At 47.3% G+C, this 7,500-nt stretch overlaps 18 non-coding genes and 7 pseudogenes across 18 annotated transcripts in view; all 25 read left to right on the forward strand.

The window, feature by feature from the left end:
• Nucleotides 1-128: 128 nt before the first annotated feature.
• On the forward strand, nt 129-237 carry LOC138542724 (5S ribosomal RNA; annotated as a pseudogene).
• A 106-nt stretch (nt 238-343) lies between these two features.
• Nucleotides 344-462, forward strand: LOC138541076 (5S ribosomal RNA). The gene has a single exon (XR_011289092.1). It is a non-coding gene; the product is annotated as a 5S ribosomal RNA (ribosomal RNA).
• Nucleotides 463-568: 106 nt separating this feature from the next.
• On the forward strand, nt 569-687 carry LOC138548132 (5S ribosomal RNA). Its single transcript, XR_011291946.1, has one exon. It is a non-coding gene; the product is annotated as a 5S ribosomal RNA (ribosomal RNA).
• A 105-nt stretch (nt 688-792) lies between these two features.
• LOC138543645 (5S ribosomal RNA) lies at nt 793-901 on the forward strand (annotated as a pseudogene).
• A 464-nt stretch (nt 902-1,365) lies between these two features.
• Nucleotides 1,366-1,484, forward strand: LOC138542514 (5S ribosomal RNA). Its single transcript, XR_011290494.1, has one exon. It is a non-coding gene; the product is annotated as a 5S ribosomal RNA (ribosomal RNA).
• A 106-nt stretch (nt 1,485-1,590) lies between these two features.
• Nucleotides 1,591-1,709, forward strand: LOC138543811 (5S ribosomal RNA). The gene has a single exon (XR_011290643.1). It is a non-coding gene; the product is annotated as a 5S ribosomal RNA (ribosomal RNA).
• Nucleotides 1,710-1,815: 106 nt separating this feature from the next.
• LOC138551202 (5S ribosomal RNA) lies at nt 1,816-1,934 on the forward strand. The gene has a single exon (XR_011294932.1). It is a non-coding gene; the product is annotated as a 5S ribosomal RNA (ribosomal RNA).
• Nucleotides 1,935-2,039: 105 nt separating this feature from the next.
• LOC138543646 (5S ribosomal RNA) lies at nt 2,040-2,148 on the forward strand (annotated as a pseudogene).
• Nucleotides 2,149-2,612: 464 nt separating this feature from the next.
• LOC138542394 (5S ribosomal RNA) lies at nt 2,613-2,731 on the forward strand. The gene has a single exon (XR_011290377.1). It is a non-coding gene; the product is annotated as a 5S ribosomal RNA (ribosomal RNA).
• Nucleotides 2,732-2,837: 106 nt separating this feature from the next.
• On the forward strand, nt 2,838-2,956 carry LOC138548133 (5S ribosomal RNA). Its single transcript, XR_011291947.1, has one exon. It is a non-coding gene; the product is annotated as a 5S ribosomal RNA (ribosomal RNA).
• Nucleotides 2,957-3,062: 106 nt separating this feature from the next.
• On the forward strand, nt 3,063-3,171 carry LOC138546702 (5S ribosomal RNA; annotated as a pseudogene).
• Nucleotides 3,172-3,624: 453 nt separating this feature from the next.
• On the forward strand, nt 3,625-3,743 carry LOC138541067 (5S ribosomal RNA). The gene has a single exon (XR_011289084.1). It is a non-coding gene; the product is annotated as a 5S ribosomal RNA (ribosomal RNA).
• A 106-nt stretch (nt 3,744-3,849) lies between these two features.
• Nucleotides 3,850-3,968, forward strand: LOC138549449 (5S ribosomal RNA). Its single transcript, XR_011293232.1, has one exon. It is a non-coding gene; the product is annotated as a 5S ribosomal RNA (ribosomal RNA).
• Nucleotides 3,969-4,074: 106 nt separating this feature from the next.
• Nucleotides 4,075-4,193, forward strand: LOC138550461 (5S ribosomal RNA). The gene has a single exon (XR_011294213.1). It is a non-coding gene; the product is annotated as a 5S ribosomal RNA (ribosomal RNA).
• Nucleotides 4,194-4,298: 105 nt separating this feature from the next.
• On the forward strand, nt 4,299-4,407 carry LOC138543138 (5S ribosomal RNA; annotated as a pseudogene).
• A 471-nt stretch (nt 4,408-4,878) lies between these two features.
• Nucleotides 4,879-4,997, forward strand: LOC138549183 (5S ribosomal RNA). The gene has a single exon (XR_011292968.1). It is a non-coding gene; the product is annotated as a 5S ribosomal RNA (ribosomal RNA).
• Nucleotides 4,998-5,103: 106 nt separating this feature from the next.
• LOC138540079 (5S ribosomal RNA) lies at nt 5,104-5,222 on the forward strand. The gene has a single exon (XR_011288137.1). It is a non-coding gene; the product is annotated as a 5S ribosomal RNA (ribosomal RNA).
• Nucleotides 5,223-5,328: 106 nt separating this feature from the next.
• LOC138550422 (5S ribosomal RNA) lies at nt 5,329-5,447 on the forward strand. Its single transcript, XR_011294174.1, has one exon. It is a non-coding gene; the product is annotated as a 5S ribosomal RNA (ribosomal RNA).
• Nucleotides 5,448-5,553: 106 nt separating this feature from the next.
• On the forward strand, nt 5,554-5,672 carry LOC138537115 (5S ribosomal RNA). Its single transcript, XR_011285263.1, has one exon. It is a non-coding gene; the product is annotated as a 5S ribosomal RNA (ribosomal RNA).
• A 106-nt stretch (nt 5,673-5,778) lies between these two features.
• LOC138548134 (5S ribosomal RNA) lies at nt 5,779-5,897 on the forward strand. Its single transcript, XR_011291948.1, has one exon. It is a non-coding gene; the product is annotated as a 5S ribosomal RNA (ribosomal RNA).
• Nucleotides 5,898-6,575: 678 nt separating this feature from the next.
• On the forward strand, nt 6,576-6,694 carry LOC138546942 (5S ribosomal RNA). The gene has a single exon (XR_011290975.1). It is a non-coding gene; the product is annotated as a 5S ribosomal RNA (ribosomal RNA).
• Nucleotides 6,695-6,800: 106 nt separating this feature from the next.
• On the forward strand, nt 6,801-6,919 carry LOC138543823 (5S ribosomal RNA). The gene has a single exon (XR_011290645.1). It is a non-coding gene; the product is annotated as a 5S ribosomal RNA (ribosomal RNA).
• Nucleotides 6,920-7,025: 106 nt separating this feature from the next.
• Nucleotides 7,026-7,134, forward strand: LOC138544472 (5S ribosomal RNA; annotated as a pseudogene).
• Nucleotides 7,135-7,240: 106 nt separating this feature from the next.
• LOC138544348 (5S ribosomal RNA) lies at nt 7,241-7,349 on the forward strand (annotated as a pseudogene).
• Nucleotides 7,350-7,455: 106 nt separating this feature from the next.
• Nucleotides 7,456-7,500, forward strand: part of LOC138540806 (5S ribosomal RNA) — a 119-nt gene continuing 74 nt past the window's right edge. The window contains exon 1 of the ribosomal RNA XR_011288838.1: nt 7,456-7,500. This exon is cut by the window's right edge and continues 74 nt beyond it. This is a non-coding gene — a ribosomal RNA (5S ribosomal RNA).

A 7,500-nucleotide genomic window follows, 5' to 3' on the forward strand; every position in this document is an offset into this window, starting at 1 on the left:
ACCAGTCTTATATATCTCGCCTGATCGAGCCTGATCGAGCGATGAGCGTGGTATCATGTTGCAAGTGGCTGCATGGCTTAGCTTACTAAATGCAAATGCATAAGAGTAATATTCTTAGCATTCCTAGAGCCTACGGCCACACCACACTGAATGCACCCGATCTCGGAAGTTAAGCAGTGTCAGGCCTAGTTAGTACCTGGATGGGAGACCGCCTGGGAATACCAGGTGCTGTAGGCTTTTTTGTGCTCCAAGTTCAGGAAGTGAGCTCTTTCTCAATTGCCTTTTAAAACTGCAAGGTCTAGCCGACTAGATGCTTAAAAGTACAAAACTCACAAGAACCAGAGCCTACGGCCACACCACACTGAATGCGCCCGATCTTGTCTGATCTCGGAAGCTAAGCAGTGTCGGGCCTCGTTAGTACCTGGATGGGAGACCGCCTGGGAATACCAGGTGCTGTAGGCTTTTTTGTGCTCCAAGTTCAGGAAGTGAGCCATTTCTCAATTGCCTTTCAAAACTGCAAGGTCTAGCTGACTAGATGCTTAAAAGTACAAAACTCACTAGGCCCAGAGCCTACGGCCACACCACACTGATTGCGCCCGATCTCGTCTGATCTCGGAAGCTAAGCAGTGTCGGGCCTAGTTAGTACCTGGATGGGAGACCACCTGGGAATACCAGGTGCTGTAGGCTTTTTTGTGCTCCAAGTTCAGGAAGTGAGCCATTTCACAATTGCCTTTCAAAACTGCAAGGTCTAGCCGACTAGATGCTTAAAAGTACAAACTCACTAGGCCCAGAGCCTACGGCCACACCACACTGAATGCGCCCGATCTCGGAAGCTAAGCAGGGTCGGGCCTAGTTAGTACCTGGATGGGAGACTGCCTGGGAATACCAGGTGCTGTAGGCTTTTTTTGTGCTCCATGATTAGTAATTGCGCAACTTCTCAATTATTTTTCAAATTTGGTATGTTTCCAAAATAATTGTATCCCGTTTTATAGCGGAAATGTTGGACAACATCATGAGGGCTGGAGCTACCTTTTTACATAGAATTAGCATACAGGTAGTGTGTTCATGGGTAATAAATCGACTTTCACATGTAATGCAGTACAGAGAATATTGAGTCCTTCAAGAGGCATGAAAGAAAACCATTATTGTGTTGATTGTTCTCTCCACCTCCCTGCAACAGACACAGGATGGATGAATTAAAGTTATCCTACCAGACATAGGAGTCCTGAATGGGCCCACCAGTCTTATATATCTCGCCTGATCGAGCCTGATCGAGCGATGAGCGTGGTATCATGTTGCAAGTGGCTGCATGGCTTAGCTTACTAAATGCAAATGCATAAGAGTAATATTCTTAGCATTCCTAGAGCCTACGGCCACACCACACTGAATGCACCCGATCTCGACTGATCTCGGAAGTTAAGCAGTGTCAGGCCTAGTTAGTACCTGGATCGGAGACCGCCTGGGAATACCAGGTGCTGTAGGCTTTTTTGTGCTCCAAGTTCAGGAAGTGAGCCCTTTCTCAATTGCCTTTTAAAACTGCAAGGTCTAGCCGACTAGATGCTTAAAAGTACAACACTCACTAGGCCCAGAGCCTACGGCCACACCACACTGAATGCGCCTGATCTCGTCTGATCTCAGAAGCTAAGCAGTGTCGGGCCTAGTTAGTACCTGGATGGGAGACCGCCTGGGAATACCAGGTGCTGTAGGCTTTTTTGTACTCCAAGTTCAGGAAGTGAGCCATTTCTCAATTGCCTTTCAAAACTGCAAGGTCTAGCCGACTAGATGCTTAAAAGTACAAAACTCACTAGGCCCAGAGCCTACGGCCACACCACACTGAATGCGCCCGATCTTGTCTGATCTCGGAAGCTAAGCAGTGTCGGGCCTAGTTAGTACCTGGATGGGAGACCACCTGGGAATACCAGGTGCTGTAGGCTTTTTTGTGCTCCAAGTTCAGGAAGTGAGCCATTTCACAATTGCCTTTCAAAACTGCAAGGTCTAGCCGACTAGATGCTTAAAAGTACAAACTCACTAGGCCCAGAGCCTACGGCCACACCACACTGAATGCGCCCGATCTCGGAAGCTAAGCAGGGTCGGGCCTAGTTAGTACCTGGATGGGAGACTGCCTGGGAATACCAGGTGCTGTAGGCTTTTTTTGTGCTCCATGATTAGTAATTGCGCAACTTCTCAATTATTTTTCAAATTTGGTATGTTTCCGAAATAATTGTATCCCGTTTTATAGCGGAAATGTTGGACAACATCATGAGGGCTGGAGCTACCTTTTTACATAGAATTAGCATACAGGTAGTGTGTTCATGGGTAATAAATCGACTTTCACATGTAATGCAGTACAGAGAATATTGAGTCCTTCAAGAGGCATGAAAGAAAACCATTATTGTGTTGATTGTTCTCTCCACCTCCCTGCAACAGACACAGGATGGATGAATTAAAGTTATCCTACCAGACATAGGAGTCCTGAATGGGCCCACCAGTCTTATATATCTCGCCTGATCGAGCCTGATCGAGCGATGAGCGTGGTATCATGTTGCAAGTGGCTGCATGGCTTAGCTTACTAAATGCAAATGCATAAGAGTAATATTCTTAGCATTCCTAGAGCCTACGGCCACACCACACTGAATGCACCTGATCTCGACTGATCTCGGAAGTTAAGCAGTGTCAGGCCTAGTTAGTACCTGGATGGGAGACCGCCTTGGAATACCAGGTGCTGTAGGCTTTTTTGTGCTCCAAGTTCAGGAAGTGAGCCATTTCTCAATTGCCTTTCAAAACTGCAAGGTCTAGCTGACTAGATGCTTAAAAGTACAAAACTCACTAGGCCCAGAGCCTACGGCCACACCACACTGATTGCGCCCGATCTCGTCTGATCTCGGAAGCTAAGCAGTGTCGGGCCTAGTTAGTACCTGGATGGGAGACCACCTGGGAATACCAGGTGCTGTAGGCTTTTTTGTGCTCCAAGTTCAGGAAGTGAGCCATTTCACAATTGCCTTTCAAAACTGCAAGGTCTAGCCGACTAGATGCTTAAAAGTACAAAACTCACTAGGCCCAGAGCCTACGGCCACACCACACTGAATGTGCCTGATCTCAGAAGCTAAGCAGGGTCAGGCCTAGTTAGTACCTGGATGGGAGACTGCCTGGGAATACCAGGTGCTGTAGGCTTTTTTGTGCTCCATGATTAGTAATTGCGCAACTTCTCAATTATTTTTCAAATTTGGTATGTTTCCAAAATAATTGTATCCCGTTTTATAGCGGAAATGTTGGACAACATCATGAGGGCTGGAGCTACCTTTTTACATAGAATTAGCATACAGGTAGTGTGTTCATGGGTAATAAATCGACTTTCACATGTAATGCAGTACAGAGAATATTGAGTCCTTCAAGAGGCATGAAAGAAAACCATTATTGTGTTGATTGTTCTCTCCACCTCCCTGCAACAGACACAGGATGGATGAATTAAAGTTATCCTACCAGACATAGGAGTCCTGAATGGGCCCACCAGTCTTATATATCTCGCCTGATCGAGCGATGAGCGTGGTATCATGTTGCAAGTGGCTGTATGGCTTAGCTTACTAAATGCAAATGCATAAGAGTAATATTCTTAGCATTCCTAGAGCCTACGGCCACACCACACTGAATGCACCCGATCTCGTCTGATCTCGGAAGTTAAGCAGTGTCAGGCCTAGTTAGTACCTGGATGGGAGACCGCCTGGGAATACCAGGTGCTGGAGGCTTTTTTGTGCTCCAAGTTCAGGAAGTGAGCCCTTTCTCAATTGCCTTTTAAAACTGCAAGGTCTAGCCGACTAGATGCTTAAAAGTACAACACTCACTAGGCCCAGAGCCTATGGCCACACCACACTGAATGCGCCTGATCTCGTCTGATCTCAGAAGCTAAGCAGTGTCGGGCCTAGTTAGTACCTGGATGGGAGACCGCCTGGGAATACCAGGTGCTGTAGGCTTTTTTGTACTCCAAGTTCAGGAAGTGAGCCATTTCTCAATTGCCTTTCAAAACTGCAAGGTCTAGCCGACTAGATGCTTAAAAGTACAAAACTCACTAGGCCCAGAGCCTACGGCCACACCACACTGAATGCGCCCGATCTCGTCTGATCTCGGAAGCTAAGCAGTGTCGGGCCTAGTTAGTACCTGGATGGGAGACCACCTGGGAATACCAGGTGCTGTAGGCTTTTTTGTGCTCCAAGTTCAGGAAGTGAGCCATTTCACAATTGCCTTTCAAAACTGCAAGGTCTAGCCGACTAGATGCTTAAAAGTACAAACTCACTAGGCCCAGAGCCTACGGCCACACCACACTGAATGCGCCCGATCTCGGAAGTTAAGCAGGGTCGGGCCTAGTTAGTACCTGGATGGGAGACTGCCTGGGAATACCAGGTGCTGTAGGCTTTTTTTGTGCTCCATGATTAGTAATTGCGCAACTTCTCAATTATTTTTCAAATTTGGTATGTTTCCAAAATAATTGTATCCCGTTTTATAGCGGAAATGTTGGACAACATCATGAGGGCTGGAGCTACCTTTTTACATAGAATTAGCATACAGGTAGTGTGTTCATGGGTAATAAATCGACTTTCACATGTAATGCAGTACAGAGAATATTGAGTCCTTCAAGAGGCATGAAAGAAAACCATTATTGTGTTGATTGTTCTCTCCACCTCCCTGCAACAGACACAGGATGGATGAATTAAAGTTATCCTACCAGACATAGGAGTCCTGAATGGGCCCACCAGTCTTATATATCTCGCCTGATCGAGCCTGATCGAGCGATGAGCGATGAGCGTGGTATCATGTTGCAAGTGGCTGCATGGCTTAGCTTACTAAATGCAAATGCATAAGAGTAATATTCTTAGCATTCCTAGAGCCTACGGCCACACCACACTGAATGCACCCGATCTCGTCTGATCTCGGAAGTTAAGCAGTGTCAGGCCTAGTTAGTACCTGGATGGGAGACCGCCTGGGAATACCAGGTGCTGTAGGCTTTTTTGTGCTCCAAGTTCAGGAAGTGAGCCCTTTCTCAATTGCCTTTTAAAACTGCAAGGTCTAGCCGACTAGATGCTTAAAAGTACAAAACTCACTAGGCCCAGAGCCTACGGCCACACCACACTGAATGTGCCTGATCTCGTCTGATCTCAGAAGCTAAGCAGTGTCGGGCCTAGTTAGTACCTGGATGGAAGACCGCCTGGGAATACCAGGTGCTGTAGGCTTTTTTGTACTCCAAGTTCAGGAAGTGAGCCATTTCTCAATTGCCTTTCAAAACTGCAAGGTCTAGCCGACTAGATGCTTAAAAGTACAAAACTCACAAGAACCAGAGCCTACGGCCACACCACACTGAATGCGCCCGATCTCGTCTGATCTCGGAAGCTAAGCAGTGTCGGGCCTCGTTAGTACCTGGATGGGAGACCGCCTGGGAATACCAGGTGCTGTAGGCTTTTTTGTGCTCCAAGTTCAGGAAGTGAGCCATTTCTCAATTGCCTTTCAAAATTGCAAGGTCTAGCTGACTAGATGCTTAAAAGTACAAAACTCACCAGGCCCAGAGCCTACGGCCACACCACACTGATTGCGCCCGATCTCGTCTGATCTCGGAAGCTAAGCAGTGTCGGGCCTCGTTAGTACCTGGATGGGAGACCGCCTGGGAATACCAGGTGCTGTAGGCTTTTTTGTGCTCCAAGTTCAGGAAGTGAGCCATTTCTCAATTGCCTTTCAAAACTGCAAGGTCTAGCTGACTAGATGCTTAAAAGTACAAAACTCACTAGGCCCAGAGCCTACGGCCACACCACACTGATTGCGCCCGATCTCGTCTGATCTCGGAAGCTAAGCAGTGTCGGGCCTAGTTAGTACCTGGATGGGAGACCACCTGGGAATACCAGGTGCTGTAGGCTTTTTTGTGCTCCAAGTTCAGGAAGTGAGCCATTTCACAATTGCCTTTCAAAACTGCAAGGTCTAGCCGACTAGATGCTTAAAAGTACAAAACTCACTAGGCCCAGAGCCTACGGCCACACCACACTGAATGCGCCCGATCTCGGAAGCTAAGCAGGGTCAGGCCTAGTTAGTACCTGGATGGGAGACTGCCTGGGGATACCAGGTGCTCTAGGCTTTTTTGTGCTCCATGATTAGTAATTGCGCAACTTCTCAATTATTTTTCAAATTTGGTATGTTTCCAAAATAATTGTATCCCGTTTTATAGCGGAAATGTTGGACAACATCATGAGGGCTGGAGCTACCTTTTTACATAGAATTAGCATACAGGTAGTGTGTTCATGGGTAATAAATCGACTTTCACATGTAATGCAGTACAGAGAATATTGAGTCCTTCAAGAGGCATGAAAGAAAACCATTATTGTGTTGATTGTTCTCTCCACCTCCCTGCAACAGACACAGGATGGATGAATTAAAGTTATCCTACCAGACATAGGAGTCCTGAATGGGCCCACCAGTCTTATATATCTCGCCTGATCGAGCCTGATCGAGCGATGAGCGTGGTATCATGTTGCAAGTGGCTGCATGGCTTAGCTTACTAAATGCAAATGCATAAGAGTAATATTCTTAGCATTCCTAGAGCCTACGGCCACACCACACTGAATGCACCCGATCTCGTCTGATCTCGGAAGTTAAGCAGTGTTAGGCCTAGTTAGTACCTGGATGGGAGACCGCCTGGGAATACCAGGTGCTGTAGGCTTTTTTGTGCTCCAAGTTCAGGAAGTGAGCCCTTTCTCAATTGCCTTTCAAAACTGCAAGGTCTAGCCGACTAGATGCTTAAAAGTACAAAACTCACTAGGCCCAGAGCCTACGGCCACACCACACTGAATGCGCCTGATCTCGTCTGATCTCAGAAGCTAAGCAGTGTCGGGCCTAGTTAGTACCTGGATGGGAGACCGCCTGGGAATACCAGGTGCTGTAGGCTTTTTTGTACTCCAAGTTCAGGAAGTGAGCCATTTCTCAATTGCCTTTCAAAACTGCAAGGTCTAGCCGACTAGATGCTTAAAAGTACAAAACTCACAAGGCCCAGACCCTACGGCCACACCACACTGAATGCGCCCGATCTCGGAAGCTAAGCAGTGTCGGGCCTCGTTAGTATCTGGATGGGAGACCGCCTGGGAATACCAGGTGCTGTAGGCTTTTTTGTGCTCCAAGTTCAGGAAGTGAGCCATTTCTCAATTGCCTTTCAAAACTGCAAGGTCTAGCTGACTAGATGCTTAAAAGTACAAAACTCACTAGGCCCAGAGCCTACGGCCACACCACACTGATTGCGTCTGATCTCAGAAGCTAAGCAGTGTCAGGCCTAGTTAGTACCTGGATGGGAGACCACCTGGGAATACCAGGTGCTGTAGGCTTTTTTGTGCTCCAAGTTCAGGAAGTGAGCCATTTCACAATTGCCTTTCAAAACTGCAAGGTCTAGGCGACTAGATGCTTAAAAGTACAAAACTCACTAAGCCCAGAGCCTTCGGCCACACCACACTGAATGCGCCCGATCTCATCTGATCT

Source organism: Ambystoma mexicanum, unplaced genomic scaffold (assembly GCF_040938575.1).
Source record: "Ambystoma mexicanum isolate Mex_15411 unplaced genomic scaffold, UKY_AmexF1_1 Mex_scaf10, whole genome shotgun sequence".
NCBI lineage: Eukaryota > Metazoa > Chordata > Amphibia > Caudata > Ambystomatidae > Ambystoma > Ambystoma mexicanum.